At 48.4% G+C, this 14,453-nt stretch overlaps 1 protein-coding gene across 1 annotated transcript in view; it reads left to right on the forward strand.

Annotated features, from left to right (window-relative positions):
* TESC (tescalcin) overlaps nt 1-14,453 on the forward strand; it is a 56,554-nt gene that overhangs the window by 11,659 nt on the left and 30,442 nt on the right. The gene's annotated exons all lie outside the window — the stretch shown is intronic.

Here is a 14,453-nt window from a genome sequence, read left to right on the forward strand (position 1 = left end):
TGTAAACCTTACACATCCGAGAAGTCTTCTAAAAGTTCATAGAAAGATGGAATTAAAATATGATTTTAGTGGGACTAGCAGCGTAATAGCTATGTCGCTGGACCCCCATGTAGTCGACCGCAGTTCAAGTCCCAGACCTGGTGGCTTAAACTCACGCCGGGCGCGTGTGTGTGCGCATGCCCAAGATCCCGAGAGGAGAATGGAGGAGAAGGGATTGCAGTGTGGCCATTCCCCCTGGAGGGGTTATTTCTCACTTTCTGTCTCTCTGTCTCTGTCTTTCTAGTGAGCGCACTTACCCTGTAGCAAAAACCTCTCCAAAAAAAGGAAAAATATATAATTTTAGCACAGAGTTTAAAATCCATGCCTAGTTTTTTCACAATGCACATTTTTAATGAACTTTTTGAAGACCCCCTTGTGTCTCCTTTTTAAGGGCATTCTGTAACCTTTTCTAGTAATTCATTCCATTCTTGACCTACCTGCCATCTTTAATATGCCTAAAGTGAATCCTTATCCTTTATGTTGTGCTATTGATCAAAGGCCTTAACATGCTTTAATTTGTATCATTGTATGTTACTTTTTCTGTATTTTGAAAACTATATATGGGCAGATAGATGGTGTAGTGGTTATATTGCTAGACTCCCACATGACCAGCCATGGTTCCAGTCCCAGACCTAGTGGTTTGAAACTCACACCAGGCGTGTAGGCATGTGTGCTCAAAAAACTGGGAGGAGAATGGAGGAAAAGGGATTGCAGCATAGCCATCCCCCAAGGAGGTGATATCTCACTTTCCCTCTCACTATCTCATTCTCTCTTTCTCTCTGGTGAGCACATGGGCCCTAAGGCAAAAAAAAAAAAAAACCCTCTAAAAAAATAAACAACACTATACATTCAGATTGCTTGAAGCAGATACTGTTACTTCTTGTATCTACTCTTCTTGTGGGTTTAGTTTTCTTCTCTTTAATACACCTTTTGGTAAATTTTTTTCTTTTCAGTAGACTCTATGAGTGGTAGACATTGTCTGAAATGGCTATTTTGCCACCATAATAGGTGATTGTTTGGCTGGGTATAAAATTGAAGGTTGCTGTGTATTTTCTCTTGGCAATTTGTTTTTGATTTCTTGCTGCTGTTAAGAAAGCAGGTCTCTCTCTGGTTGATATTTCTTTGTAGAAACCTGTTTTTACATTTTTATTGTTGGTGTTTTGTTCATGCTGTGTCTAGGTATGGATTTATTTTAATTATCCTATTTGGGAATGGTTAATGCTAATTTAGTCTAAAGAAAATTCATGTCTTCCATCATGAAAATATTCCCTCTCCCCTTTCTCTTTCCTTTCTTTTTCAGTAATTTATGGTAGAAATATATTGGACCATCTCATTCTGTCTTGAATGCCTCTTAAACTTTATTTCATAGTTTCCCTTTTTATTGCTCTGTATCATATTCTGGGTCATTTCCTTACATCTGTCTTCCATTTCACTAGTTCTTTTTTCCACTACTATAACTTGGCTGCTTAACCTGACAATTAAATTTAAGCCTAACAACTTTAAAATTTTTAATAACTTAATAATAAAAATCATGAGCACACATAATATATATATCTATTGGGTACAGCATGTTTTTTTTCTCAGCATAAGAATACAATATGTAATGATCAAATTAGAGTAATTAGCATGTCATCTCAAACATTTGGATGACTAAAAAGTTTTTAGTAAGTTCTATATAGTTTTCAAATCATTTTTAATATGGTACTATTCTTTTCATTATTAGTAATAATTTAAAGCCTACTATATCATCTCTTCTGTTTTGCCTTCTTGGTATGCTTTTCCTTTGGTTAATTGTGTCCACTGATTCTAACATATGGTAGTTCATTCATGTGCTTTGGTTTTTGATTGTGAGTTCATCTTTGACTGGGACCTTGTCCCCTCCCTTTTCCACTAGACTCCTGTTACCTTGGGTTGTAGAAGTATCTTTTGCAATTGTTGTCCTAGGCACCTCAGGGTTTTCACTGGTCCAGAAGCACTTTATACATTAACTGTCCGTTTTAGTTTTCTGCACCACAGAATGTTGGTTTTTTTATGCCCATGCATGGGCTTAGAGCCGTGGTTCATCACTGACTCCTGCTCCTTTCCCCTTGCACCCTGCCACCTCCCAGCAGAGACAGCTTCCTCTTTCTCTGTGCTGGTGGGAAACTATTTTTCCTGGCCCACCTAACATACAGGGGCAGTCATCTGCATTTCAGCTTTTCTGTAGGCATCTCTGTGTGAACTCTTATAGACATAAGGCCATTTTTGTCACTGGGGGACTTGAAACTCTGACCATTTGCTGTTAGAGCCATGGCCCTTCTAATATCTCTGGATGCCACACCAGCGTGGTCTGTCACTCTCTGCTGTCTAGATCTGTCCCGCTCCCTGCTTCTGGCACCTGAGAATTTCCCTTTTCTTCACGTTCAGTGGAATATTAGATTTTTCCTCGTTTTATCCACTGTTTCATTTGTCTATAGTGTCATCAGCGTCCGTGTTTGCTTCAAGCAACTGGGGTCCTTTATCTAAATGCCCCACCATAATAAGCCTTTCTGCTTTGGACAAGCCCATCTCCTCTTGATGTGGCCTCCAGATAAATCTGGAGCTGAAGATAGTTCTGGAAGGATGCGAAAACCCGTTTTAGATGCTCCGACAGATACCTCCTGCCCCAGGTCCCTGCGATTCACTGTGCTCCCCGCCGCCCCGTCCTTGCTCATCTTCCGTCTTTATTAAAATGGAAACCCCTTTGGCTCTTTAACTGCATAGATGACGTTCTCTGTCCTGGTCACCTCTCAGTTTTGGCATCAGCCTCACCCCTGGTTAGGGAAATAGATCTAGGGCCCCAGACCTGGTGGACATTCTAGTTCTGCTGTTCAGAAAGCCGTGGGAGCGTCAGCAAGAATCTTAGCCTCTCCAAGACTCAGTTTCTTTAAATGGGAAAGGGGTGCGATAATCCTCCTAGGAAGCGAGCCCTCTTAGGAGAGCTGGAGATGATACCGGCTGGCACTTGGAGAGGTTCGGGCCCCAGGTGGGTGTTTGCCAGGCGTCCTTGGTACTGCTATCAGGCAAATGCTAAGGAATAGAGCATCGCCGGAGGAGGGGGCCTGGGTGAGCAGAGCAGACGGCGTGATTTATGGAGTCGGGCTCACCCACTCTGACAGCTTCCCAAATTACCTCATTGCTCATAAGAGGAAAATACTTTTTTTTTTTTTTTTTTTTTTTTTTTTTAGTTATAGGGTGTGTGCGCTTGCCAGAGATGGAGGGGGGAAGTGAGATGGCACTCCCCAGGGGACTGACCTTGCTACCATCCCTTCTTCTCCATTCTTCTCTCAGTATTTTGGGCATGCACGCATCCCCCACCCCCAACCTCCCAGCTTATCCTTCCAGCTGCTGGGGCCAGGATTCAAACCATGCAGTTGACCATGTGGGATCCAGCCGTCTTAGCCTCCATGCCACTGGCTGTAGAGGAGGAAAATGTATTCTAAAGTCAAGTCGAATCCCTCTGCTCCAGCGTCCCTTTCAATCCTGAGACTTGAAGGATTTATTTTGTGTAGAAAAAATTCACCAAACTCTCAACAAGACTTCTTTTTAGAATTTCTATTAGAATTCTTTTTTTTTTTTTTTTTTTTTTAAGAAAAAGTAAGAAATCCCCCCCTGGGGGAATGGCCACATCACAATCCCTTCTCTTCCATTCTCCTCTCAGGCTTTTGGGTGTGCACGTGCACACACCCAGAATGAGTTTCAAGCTCCTGGATCTGGGACTCGAACTGTGGTAGGCCATGTGGGTGGGAGTCCAGCACCTTAACCACTATGCCACCTGTTGGCCCCCTAGAATTCTTGTTAAAGAGCTGAAAATATATGCTGGTAGGTCAGCTAGTGGCATGGGGGTTAAGGTGACTGGATCCACATGGCTGACTGCACAGTTCAAGTCCTGAACCCAGCAACTTGAGAAACACCGTGTGTGTGTGTGTGTGTGTGTGTGTGTGTGTATGTGTGTATGTGTGTGTGTACGTGCACCCAAATTTCCGAAAGGAGGGAGATATAGAAGAAAAGGGATTGTGGCATGACCATACGCCAGTGGAGATGCTTTCTAGCTTTCTTTCTCTATCTTTGGTGACCACATGAGTCCTCTAGAAAATTTTTTTAAATAAAAATTTAAAATAAAATAAATGCAGTCTGCGTGCTGACTGGCTCTTCCCAGGAATTCCTGAGCTTTCGCACTTCAAAGTGGGTGGAAGTCTGTGTGAAAAGAGCTTCGTGGTGTTAGATACAAGCCAGCAATTTATCTTGACGCTGCCGCTCTGCGGAACAGAATTGGGTTTGAGACCGTCCTTCCCAAGGCCAGGCGCACCCAGACGCGTCTTCAGTTTATTTAAAATCCCAGCAGCCAGGCCTGGACTGAGATGGATACGCATCCAGCACGTGGCTTGCAAAGAGGGGGCAGGCGGAGGAGAGGGCAGGTGTCCTTTCCCAACCTGTGAGCCGGGTGTGAGAGGGCGGGCACCATGCTGAGTGGCCCTGTGGGCTCAGGAGGCCGATCCCCTCAAAGTGCAGGGTTTGTCATTGCTTTGGCTGTAGCCCCAGGTGGCACACAAGTGGCAACTTCCCTTGAGAGCCTGGAGCCAGCTCGACTGCGGAGATGGCATCATAATTATAGTCACACTAACTCTGTGTCTGTCGTGAGCATCGTGTGTCTGAGTTACCTCCCCAAGCCTGGCTGAGTTCTCGTGTATGCAGTGCACGCCGTAGCCTCTGCAAAGCATACGGGGTGTGGTGGGGTTCAGTGCGTCTGCAATAAGGGGCAGTCCCCCATCCCTTTCCAGAGCATGTACATCACCCCCAAAAGACACCCCATACCCCATTGCCCTCACTCTTCCTTCCTCCGTCCACCTGTCCCTGGCAGCCATGAATCCGCTGTCTCTCTGGATTTGTGGATTCCGGACGGTTCATTTAAGTGCAAGCACACAGCAGGCAGCTTTGCATCCTGTTTCGAACTTCTCTCACTTCCTGTCCTGTCCTCAAGGTCCATCTGCGACATTGGCAGAAATTCATTCATTCTATTTTTTTTTTTTAATAGAGGCTTTTTGCTATAGGGCATGTGCACTTACCAGAATGACAGAGACAGACAGAAAGGAAGAAATCGCCCCCCCCCCCAAGGGTAGATGGCCACGCCACAATCCCTTCTCCTCCATTCTCCTCTTGGGATCTTGGGCACACATGCACATGCGCCTGACATGAGTTTAAGCCACTGGGTCTGGGACTCGAACCGTGGTCGACTACATGGGAGTCCAGCAATATAGCCATTATGCCAACTGCTAGTCCCAGAAATTCATTCTTTTTAAAAGAATTAATTTAGAGACTAGCAGATGGTGTGGTGGTTAAAGGCACTGGATTCCCACGTGGTCAACTGTGGTTCAAGTCCTAGACATGGTGGTTTGCTTTCTCACTTTCCCTCTCTCTGTCTCTCAATCTCTGGTCAAATCAAATTATAATAATGATGATAAATAAAAATTATTTTTAAAAATTATTTTATTTAACTTTATTATTATGTTTTAATTTGACCAGGGAGAGAAAGTGAAAAAGCAAGCTGCCAGATTCAGGACTTGAACCACGGTCAACCATGTGGGAGTCCAGTACCTTTAACCACATGCTACTTACTAGCCCTTAAATTCATTTTTTAAAAGAAGAATTATTTAATTGTATTTATTGTTATTTTTTAATTTGCCGTAGGGCACGTGCACTCACCAGGGAAAGACGGGGTGGGGGGCCGGGGGCCGAGAGAGGAAGGGAACGTGAGAAAGCAAGCCTCCAGGTCTGGGACTCGAACTGCTGTCAGCCATGTGAGAGTCCAGCACCTCAACCACCACGCCACCTGCCGGCCCCAGAGTCATCTTTTATTGCTGGATGATGCGTCATCGTCCAGGTGCTCCTGTTTTTGTTGACCCACTTGCCCCTCGGTGGACACCAGGGTTGTTACCACCTGTCGGCGATGGTGAGTTGTATGTGTGTGTGGTTTTTGGAGGTTTTTCCACACGCACGGCATCAGGAGGGAGAAGCTGTGTTACCATCTCTGCCTTACGGCGGGGAGGCAGCCTCGGGCGCGTGGGCGGCTTGCCTGGGGACACGAGGTAACAGGATGAAGCCAGCATCTCTTGGCAACGATGTGGTTGGCTTTTCCGCCCGGCCTGGCCCACCCTGTATGGCATGACTTCCGCTGATGTCAGGGTTGAGTCCCGGCCAGCAGGGGAGCACTGGGGCCTTGGGTCACAGGTGATGCCCCTGACGTCCGGGGGCCTGTGTCCAGGCTAGCACGGCTGGTGGAGACAGTGGGGGGCAGGGCAGCTCTGAGAGGGCAGTTCCTCCTCTGGTGCCTCCCTCCCTCCATCTGGGCTACAGCACGCCCACCTGGGCTCTCAGAGCAGTTCCTGCCTCATCTCTGCATCCACGCTCCCGGCCGCTGCTAGACCTGTCGGATTTCACCCCCTCGCCTGGCACCCTCTCGGGTGAAGTCCAAGGGCCGTGGTCTGATGGGCAAGAAGCCCCCCTCTACCCCACTCCTCCTCTGCTTCTACCTGTAGTGCACTGGCAGCTCAGCTCTGCCCAGGCTGTGCCCTCTGCCAGCCCTGCTTCTCCTGCCTGCCGCTCAGCCTCCGGGCCCCATGGAACATTTGCCTCCTGCTCCCGTCCCGAGCTGGAAGCCCCACTCCACTTTGGTGCTCCCAGGCTGGACCCCACTGAGACCCACTAGGCCAGGGCCCTGCCTGCGACATCTGCTTCCCCACCACCTAACAGGTGTCTCCCACACCGCAGGCTCAGTAAGAGTCTCCGGATGGAGGGCTGCGTGGTTCACCAAGCCCTTCTCCGCCCGTCATCCCGTGGCGTGCATCAGGGTCGTGCAAACACAGGTGGGCCATGTGGGAGGCTGTTCAGCCCCCAGGCTCCTGAGAGCCAGCGTGGATTCTGGAAGGAGCGAGCGGTGCTTTCCGGGCCTCTCACAGTCATCTGGGGACCCCCTCAGGACACAGGTCAGATAGTCCTGGCACGTCGTCATGGGTGTGGGCGGGCACCGACTCGGGCCGTTTTCTCCAGGTCAGCTGAGGGACTCTCAGGGGGTTTAAGCCTGTCTCTCAGCCCCTGGCCCTGTGCCTCTTCCCTGTACTTGTGAGGTCATCTCTGACCCCTGGTCTGTGGCACCCTCTACCCTCAGTGGCCTCTTGCTCAGCACAGCAGGGCTGCACCCTGATCCCCACAGCCTGACAGGGCAAGGACAGAGCTGGGCAGGCAATGCACTCAGCTTGGCCCACTGTATTGATTGATTTAGAGTTTTGTTTGTTTGTTTGTTTGTTTTTTAGTATAGGGTGTGTGGTTTGCCGAAGAGACAGACAGCAAGAAATTACCCCTCAGGGGGATGGCGACACCGCAATCCCTTCTCCTTCATTCTCCTCTCGAGGTTTCGGGCACACATACATGACCTGGCATGAGTTTTAAGCTGTTGAGTCTGGGACTCGAACCGCATTCTACTATGTGGTAGTCCAGCGACATAACCATTATGTATCTACTGGTCCCAGCCCGCAGTATTTAAACCTCATGCGCTTAGTTGCCGATATGTTAAAAGCCTCTTCTTAATAAATGGCAGAATCCAGGCCTACGTGACTGGAGGGGAGGGTGGTCCCTTATGCAGGGTGAGGGGTTCAGCCCATACCAATGTGCGCCCCTTCCCTCACTTCCTCCCTCTCTGACCTCAAAGACCCTGAACTCCTCAACCTCCACCTTGAGAGCATCAGAGGGAGGCTTTGTCTTCGATTGCCCTGTCATCCCCAAGGTTAAAACTGGTTCAAGTTGGAGATCAAATTCCCATCACATAAATTTCACCCCTTTAAGGTGTACAGTTCAGTGACTCTTAGGAAACTCAGTGCTGCACAATCACCACTGTCTATTTCTGGAACATGTGATCATCCCCCGAAGAAACTCCATACCCATTAGCAGTCGCTCTGTATTCCCTTAGCAACCTCCTGTACCTGGCAACCGCTAATCTGTTTGCTATCCCTATGGATTTGCATGTCCTGGACATTTCCCATACATGGAATCGTACAACACGTGACCTTTCGTGTCTGGCTTCTGTCACTTAGTGTGTTTTCAAGGTCAGCCATACTGTAGTGTGGATGAATGCTTCATTCCTTTTTATGGCTGAGTAATATTCCATCGTGTGGATATGCCAGAACATTTTATCTGCTTGTTAGTCGAGGGACGTTTGGGCTGTTTCCACCTTTTAGCTTTTATGAATAGTACCACTGTGAGCATTGGTTTTTACATGGACACGTGTTTTCATTTATCCTGGGCATGTACTTTGGAGCAGAATTGCAAGGCCATGTGGTATTTCTAAGTCTAACTTATTGAGGAGCTACTCAACTGCTGTCCGTAGTGGCTGTACCATTTCACACTCCCACTGGTACTGTAGGAGAGTTCCAGTTTCTCCACAGCCTCTCCCAACACTTTTTTAACTTTATTTTTCATTATAGTTATCAAGGTTAAAAATATTTTGGACTTAAGGGTTTAGCAGGTGGCATGGTGGTTAAGGCATTGGATTCCCACATTACCAACCACAGTGTAAGTCCAGGACCCAGCAGCTTGAAAATCACACCAGGCGTGTGAACATGTGTACCCAGAATTCCAAGGGAAGAATGGGGAAGGGATTGTGGCATGGCCATCTGCCCTGGAGGGTGATTTCTCACCTTCCTTCTCTCTGTCTCTGTCAAGTGCATGCATCCTATGTTAAAAACCTAAACAAACAACAAAAAAGGAAAAACTTTTTGGCTTGGATAAAATTATACAAATAATCCCTGTGAAGTGCAGAAAGTTAAATGATAGATAATCTAAAACCAGGTGGAGGAGAGGAGTGTCCTATAATTTTACTATGCAGCTACTATTGTGTCTTATAACCCTCTCTGAGTTTTTATTTTCTGTGCCTGTGCACAAAAAGGGTCTGTAGAAAGTTCATGGCTAATGCTCATGAAAAAAATGCTATGGGAACCAGCAGTTGGCATAATGGCTATGTCGCTGGACTCCCACATAGTCGACCGCGGTTCACGTCCCGGACCCGGTGGCTTAAAACTCATGCCGGGCACGTGTACGTGCGTGCCCAAGATCCCGAGAGGAGAATGGAGGAGAAGGGATTGCGGCGTGACCATCCCCCCTGGGGGGTGACTTCTCGCTGTCTCTATATCTCTGTCTGTCTGACGAGCGCACGCGCCCTGTAGTGAAAACCTCTCCCCCCAAAAAACAAAAATACTGTGAGGGGCTGGCTCTATTGCCTAGTAATTGAGGCAGCTGGATCCTTCATGGCTGACTGCAGTTCAAATCCCAGCCCCTGGAGACTTGAAAAACACACCAGATGTGTGGAGTGTGTGTGTATGTGTTTGCATTTGCTTGTCTGAAATCTTGACGGGATGAAGAAAAATGGAGAAGGGATTGCAACATGACCACTCCCCATGGGGTGGGCTGCTTGTCCTGCCTCTGTCTCTCCATCTCTGCAGTGAGCACACCCACCCTCTGGCAATTAAGAGAGATAAAATGATGTATGGATTTCAAAATTTTTTTTGGGGGGGACCAGCAGGTGGTGTGGTGGTTAAGATGCTGGACACTCCCACATGGTCAACCATAGTTCAAGTCCTGGACCTGGTGGCTTGCTTTCTCACTTTTCCTCTGTCTCTTTCTCTCTGCGTCTCTCTCTGGTCAAATTAAAATGAATGAATGAATAAACAAATAATTCTTTAAAAAATTTTTTTGCACTAAACTGAATTCTCTTTCATTCCATTTTTCATGATCTTTTCGAAGTCCTCTTCTACATGTTCTGTAATTCTATGTTTTCTGGTAGCCGTGTTAAAAACCATAAAATGGAAAAACCTCTAAGAGGTAAAGACACAGGGGAAATTTATTTAAAAGATAAATTTTATTAGTCCCTTGTATCTAAAATATCATTTCAACATATAACCCATGTAGAACATATTCAGATGTTCCCTTCTGTTTTGTACCAAGTTCTTGAAAGCCACTGTACATTTGTACTCCAGGACATCTTGGTTTGACCTCCCTCGCTTCAGGACTGAGTAGCTACATGCAGCGGCGGCTACCGTGTGTGTGGACCCTGCAGGTTTTTGCAGGTCCTTTTGTTACAAAGTGGCGGGGCACCTTCATCCCTAAAAAGGTTGGACCAGTGAAAGTCCCAGCAGCCATGCAGCAGGGTGTGCCTGCCCTCAGGCTGAAATCTAAAACCCAAAGGAACCAAGTTGGAGCTGCCGGGAACCCAAACCTTTCTTCTCTGCCGATTGTCCCCATGGTAACTGTGACCTCACGGGATCCAGAGAAAGCTCAGAGGTGAGCAGTGAGGAAACAGGCAAAGCTTTCCTCCCTGGAGCCCTTGGGAACAGGGCCTTCCGTGGTCCTTGGGGGCATGTTGTGGGCAGATGTGTTTCAGGGGCTCATGGGGCAGACCCTACGGGGGCCTCAGGGTCACCCCAGGGGGCCCAAAGTGGAAAGTAACTCACCAGGTGCGTGCAGTTAAAGCAGGTTCATCCACCAGGGCCTGGGATGTCCATGAGGACTCTGAAGTCACCCTTTCTCCCAGCTACTGCCGAGAAGGGGATTTGGGCACCAGAAATAGGACCTGGGGTCGCAGCGTCTCTTCCTAACCCTGTGCCGTCAGTCATGCAGGGTGGGTGGGGTGTGTGCGCGCGCATGCCATTCCTGCACGCGGGCACACACATGCACTTCAATCAACTGCAGACGCCTCCTTAGATAAATCTGGTCCACGATGATTATACACCTGTGCTAGTCTGTCTGTTACTAATGGCAGAAGATACTAGAAACTGAGTGATTTATTAAAAATAGAGATTTATGTGGCTTACAGTTTGGAAGTGTACCAGGGGCTGCATCAGGTGAGCATCAGGCAGTGTCCTGGTCACATCTCAGAGTGGCCGTCCGGTGTCTGTTCTTGTGTCTTTCCCTTTCTTTTTCCTTGGAGACTTTTTTTCATAGAGTGCATGCACTCTCTGGAGAGACAAAGACTGAGAGACAAGAAGGGAGAAATCACCCCCCATCAGGGGGGTGGCCCTGTTACAATCCCTTCCCCATTCTCCTCTTGGGATTTTGAGCACGCACACACACGTGGCCAGCGTGAGTTTCAGGCTACTGGGTCCAGGACTCAAACTGTGGTCAACCACGTGGGAGGCCTACACCTTAACCACCCGCTGGTCCCTCTTCCTTCTATAAATCACCAGGATTCGAATCATGGAGGGCCCTGCCTTCCTGACCGTCCTGATCATTGAGGGCCCTGTTTCCCATGGCTGTGATGTTAATTGGGGAATTTGTGTTTTCTGCAGATGATTGCATTATCATCCCAGACAGGACAGCTAAACCCCTCTGAGCAGGGAAAAGAAAGCCATTTACATATTCTCTCCAATCAAGGTTCAAAGGATTTTTAGAGATAATAGGTAATTTGCCATCTGCTATCAGTTCCACCCTAAAGCACATTCATAGATAAGTACAACTGGGTCATTGCTAATTTCTTCTTTTGGATGTTTCCAAGGTGAGGGAAGAGAAGAAACAAAATGCTTTGAGCACGCACACACACGTGGCCAGCGTGAGTTTCAGGCTACTGGGTCCAGGACTCAAACTGTGGTCAACCACGTGGGAGGCCTACACCTTAACCACCCGCTGGTCCCTCTTCCTTCTATAAATCACCAGGATTCGAATCATGGAGGGCCCTGCCTTCCTGACCGTCCTGATCATTGAGGGCCCTGTTTCCTATTCCCAAAGGCCTCATCTTTCCACATGCTAATTGGATCAAGTGTTAACCCTCCTAATTCTGTCACAGTGCTAAACACATGAAATTTGAGGCAAGTGCACTTGGGGGGGGTGGGACAGTGAGAAAGCACCCCAATGGGACATGGTCTTGCTGCAGTTCCTTCCCCATTCTGTTGGGACTTGGGGCACACGTGCACACATCCCTGGTGTGTGTTTCAGCCTGCCGGGACCGGTACTCAAATCCTGGTCAGCCATGCGGGACCCAGCTCCCTTAACCATGAGGCTGCAGGACTGGCCCAGCCATGAGCATCCTCTTCCACGTGCTTGGGCGGGCGGAAGTACGTCTTCCTGTTGGGTAAATACCTAAGAGGGGAATTGTGGGGCCACCAATCAGCCAGTGTCCTTGCTGACATACCTGTGATGCGAATGGCTACATGTCCCCCCCAGAAAGGTGGAAATGGCCCCCATGGTTACCTCCCCTTTCTAAGTGTCAGCGTCTACCTATATAACATGGGGTACAGCCCCCTTCCAAGGGGTCAGGAGGGAGAGACCAGCTGACCTGAGAGAACACAGCACGTGATGGGCCCGGGCTGGCAGCCCTGTGAGCGTGTCCCAGCAAGCATCAGCCACTGGGGTTTGAGAGCGCCGAGCTGTAGATTCTTGGAGAGACCAGAGCTCGAGCCTGAGGTCAAAAAATAAATCAGGATCAGCAGATGGTGTAGTGGTTAGGTCGCTGAACTCCCACATGGCCAACCACAGTCCGAATCCCAGACCCAATGACTTGAGAACCATGCCGGGTGCATGTGCGTGCCCAAGATTCTGGGGGAAAATGAAGGAGAACGAATTGCACTGTGGCCATCCTCCCTGTGGGGTGATTTCTCACTTTCTCTCTCATGTCTCTGTCTCTCTCTCCAGTGAGCACACATGCCCTATGGCAAAAACCTCTAATAAATGAATGATGGATGGATGGTAGGAAGTGAGGTGACCAGTTGCCCCCAGAACTTAGCTGCTGCTTTAACAAGAGGAGAAAAGGGGTGGGGGAAGCTGGGAGGGTTGTGGTGGAAGCCGGCAGCTCCCCAGACCAGATACTATTCTAGAGGTGCATGCCCCAACGGTGTGTGGTTCCCAGGAACCAGCAGCCTCGAACACCACGATGTTCTGGGCAGTCAGGGTCTACTAACAGCAGAGAAGAACGGGCATTATGGAGGGGTTGGCATGGAATCAGGACCCAGCCTTACACTTACCAACCATGTGAGTTTTTAAAAGGTTGTTTCTTCCATAAATGAGAGCCAGAGAGGGCCCACACCCCCATCTGGAGTACTTAGGGAGGTCTCGGGGCTCAAACCCGGACCTCATGTGGGTCAGCTTGCATGGTGTCACATTTGACAGCTGTGCCACCATCCAACCCCACTGGGTGCTCTTCAGCACCTTCCAAGCTGCAGTTTTCACATTATAAGACCAAGATAATAGAATAGTATGCATACATCTTTGGCTTTGAGGATGAAATGAGAAATGCGTCCAAGTGTTTGGTATTACGCATTTGATAAAAAAAAAAAAAAAAAGCACTCACGTGCGAGTGTAATCTTATGGAGCCTGGGACCCAGAGGCCCAGTCTAGGAAGTGGCTTGGCGAAGCAATATGGTATGAGAACAAAAGTTATAATAATAGTCAGCAGCAAAACCTCACACTTAAGGGTTCCAGAACTACCGGAGACTCTAAGGACATCATCCGCAGCAACTGTTATTAAAATTCCGTTTCATTTTCTTCGGTTTCCTTTGATCCGCCACACTGTATGTCTCTCACTGCAGGCCTCCTGCCTCACATCCCCTTTCTCAGCCCGGAAAAACCCCATCATCTTTTTTTTATTTTGAGAAATTTTTGCTATAGGACACATGTGCTCGCTAGGGGGAGAGAGAGAGAGAGAGAGAGAGAACCCACCCCATGAGGGGGTGGCCACACCACGATCCCTTCTCCTCCATTCTTCTCCTGGGACTTAGGACACTCACACACATGCACCCGGTGTGAGTTTCAAGTTTCCAGGTCCAGGGTTCAAACTACAGCCGGCCACTTGGGAGTTCAGTGCCTTCACCATTATGCCACCTACTGGTCCCAAACCCCATCTTCTTAAGTCAGGGAGGAGGAAGTCAAGCAAGCAGAGACACATTACTCTCTCTCTCTCTCTCTCTCTCTCTCTCTCTGCGTGTGTGTGTTTTAAAGAATTATTTATTTAATTCAATTTGTTATTGTTATTTATTTATTTTTTTTTAATTTGACCAGACAGAGAACGAGAGAAAGGGAAAGTGAGAAAGCAAGCCAGCAGGTCCAGGACTCAAACTGCAGTTGGCCATGTGGGAATCCAGCACCTTTAACCACCACGTCACCTGCCAGCCCCATGGAACAAGTTTCTCTTTAGCGGGCTGGGAGCGTGGCCTGTCCCAGGAGCCGCTATTAGTCACAGTCGTCTGGTTACTAAGGGAGTCAGGACCAGTAACCACAGAGCTGCAGTAACAGGGAAAACGGGGCAGCTGTTCCTTGCTGCTTCACCCAATGCTCGAGTAAGCCTTGGGAGGTGTCCTGAGAGTGGGTACAGCGTCCGGTGGGGCTGGGGCAGCGGCTCCCCACAGCCTCCCTCTGATGAC

Source organism: Tupaia chinensis, unplaced genomic scaffold, assembly GCF_000334495.1.
Source record: "Tupaia chinensis unplaced genomic scaffold, TupChi_1.0 Scaffold000320_1, whole genome shotgun sequence".
NCBI classification, from domain to species: domain Eukaryota; kingdom Metazoa; phylum Chordata; class Mammalia; order Scandentia; family Tupaiidae; genus Tupaia; species Tupaia belangeri.